The sequence below is a fragment of the Triticum aestivum genome, chromosome 5D (genome assembly GCF_018294505.1).
Source record: "Triticum aestivum cultivar Chinese Spring chromosome 5D, IWGSC CS RefSeq v2.1, whole genome shotgun sequence".
In the NCBI taxonomy this organism is placed as follows: Eukaryota; Viridiplantae; Streptophyta; class Magnoliopsida; order Poales; family Poaceae; genus Triticum; species Triticum aestivum.
In genome coordinates this window covers 409,616,531-409,619,239 of record NC_057808.1, presented here as the reverse complement: position 1 = coordinate 409,619,239, position 2,709 = coordinate 409,616,531, and positions in this window count along the sequence as shown.

Genomic DNA, 2,709 nt, shown 5'->3' with positions numbered 1-2,709 from the left:
ACTCATCAAAGAGCGAATCAAATGAAGCCCAAGAGTTGTAACTCATAAAAAATAGCCCGTATAACGACCCGCTTGAAGACTAACTCAGACTTCTCCCCCTTTGTCATCAAATGACCAAAAGGAGACAAAACTAAGAACTAACGCCCCTGAAGAATATCATCATGACGAAGTCGGAAGAGCGCCAGTGTTGTTGTCGGGGTCGCGTGAAGCATAAGGTCTAGCCGCAGTGTCTTCAACGTCTTCATTTTCGTTAGTGGAGCGCGACAGAGATACTGAGATCGGGACTAGAGGAGGAACTTGAACCTTCTTGAACTTCTTCTTGGGCGGATTTTCCCAATCAAAGTTCATCTAGAAGTCCATTGCAGCAAGTTCGCCATCCATCTTGATGTGTGACAGTATGGCCCATGTTCTGTCAAAGATCTCATGGGCATAGTATCTGCTAACAGAGTTATGCGTAGCAATCATATTTGCGTTAATTGCAACAAGTTGACACTTAACCCAATCATGATTCTTGTCTACTTTCTGATGAATGCTGATGAGGTGTTCACGCTCAGTCATGACATGTGGTGCTTCTGGTTGAGGAGAAGGCCTTGACGCTTTTGCAGCAGTTTCCTGGCTGGCAGTTTCATCACAAGTGGAGTTGGAGATAGGCTGACGAAATTGTCCATCGAGGGGACGGATTCCTTCATCAATGACTGCCTTGCCCTTGCTAGGAACTGAGGTGATTGTGGTCTAAAGAACTTCTACCTTTGGCAGAAAGCTGAGATGATTCTATCCATCAGCCCCGTAGTTGATTGAAAACCGGGATATGATGAATCTCATGATCCATGGAGCATACAGCTTCAGATCAAAGGGTGACTGGGCCACTGTGACCAAAGTGCTCAGTAAGAAATCCTGTATATTAATGGGAGTGCCATGTATGATATGAAATAGCAGATTCTTCATGACTCCCATAACTTCTTCGGTTGCAGAGTTGTGTCCCTTGATGGGACTGAGGGTCTTGGCCAAAATTTGTAGATAGTTCTAGGCACATAGAGCAAATACTTCACCGGGAAGGTAGTCCTTTGAGCTTCTCCTTCAGCCAATGGCTTCATCAGCACTTGCATCAAATGATTTGGCAGCACAGGTTCTTCATAGATCTTCTTTGCTTCTTCAAGGGGTGGATCTACTAGAAGAGCACGAAGTAGTTCATCAACTAGTTCTTTATAGTGAGTGTCTTCACTCATCCAGTACAGAGTCTAGTCCTGAGAAGTGCACAGTTGTATAGAATTGAAGAATGAGTTCTTCATTCCAATCGCAGACATCCAAGCAGAAGCTAAGCAACCCAGCATCATGAAGATCAACCAACACTGGCCGGAAGCATGGAATGGATTCCATGTACACATGAGGAATATAACAATGCGGGAAGATCTTGTTCTTCTTAGATAGCAATGAAGCATAGTATTTCATTTGTGTCTTGGTCCAGAAGCATAGACGCCTGATCTTGGCTGAGTCATATGGTGACTCACCGATGAAGAAATTCTTCTCTTCGAAGAATTTGGCATTGTCGAACTGTGGCCGTCTGAGGCTTCTGCCGATCTTTGGCATGACCGAAGCTGGTTGAAGATTGATTTTCATCGGCCTGACATCAAACATTGGTCTTGGAGAGCCAATTGAGCCTTGTGGATCCGTGACAACAAGTGATTTTGCAACTTCTTCAGTAGTAGCAGTTGGAACAGTGTGAGTATCTGCTGAAGGAATTGATTCATTGCACTGAGGTGATGTATTGACGGCATCCACCATCATGTCTTGTTGTGCAGTCATCAGTTGTTGCAACTGGAATTTCTTCATCAATGGTTTGAAGAGAAGGTTGTCTTTCTTCAGAACCAGTGTGAATTTCGTCAATGAGCGCAGGTGACTGAGGCACTTGCATCAGAGGTGTGGTGACGGTTGAATTGGGATGTGCTGCTTCCCAAAATTCATCATGGAGTACGGATGTGGTAGCACCGTCAATGTCCACATCCACTTTAGTTTCTTCATTGCTTCCAGATGAAGCATCATCAGTTTCTTCGGTCAATAGAGCTTGGGAAGGCTTCTGTGATGACACATGATGAAGTGAAGCATCTGCTTCCACTTCAATTTCTACATCCATTTGCTCTATGGTAGCAGCAGAATGGGTATCAGTTTCTTCATCATCATCAGCTGGAGGAATGACGTATTCCACCCCAAACAGAACAATCTGACGATTGTCATGTTGGGAATGTTGCATGGAAAACAAAAAATTTCTACGCACATGCAATGATCTATCCATGGAGATGCATAACAATGAGGGGGAGTGTGTGTCTACGTACCCCCGTAAACCGTAAGTGGAAGCGTTTCACAACGCGGTTGATGTAGTCAAACTTCTTCGCGCTTCAACGATCAAGTACCAAACGCACGGCACCTCCGCGTTCTGCACACGTTCAGCTTGGTGACGTCCCTCGCCTTCTTGATCCAGCAAGACGTCGAGGTAGTAGATGAGTTCCGTTAGCACGACGGCATGGTGATGGTGATGGTGAAGTGATCTCCACAGGGCTTCACCTAAGCACTATGAAAATATGACCGGGGATGTAAACGGTGGAGTGCGACGCCGCACACAGCTAGGCAATTGTCTGGGGTGTGCTAGGCGCCCCCTTCCACATATATATAGGTGGGAGGGAGGGAGGAGCAGCCATAGGAGGCACCCAAGTA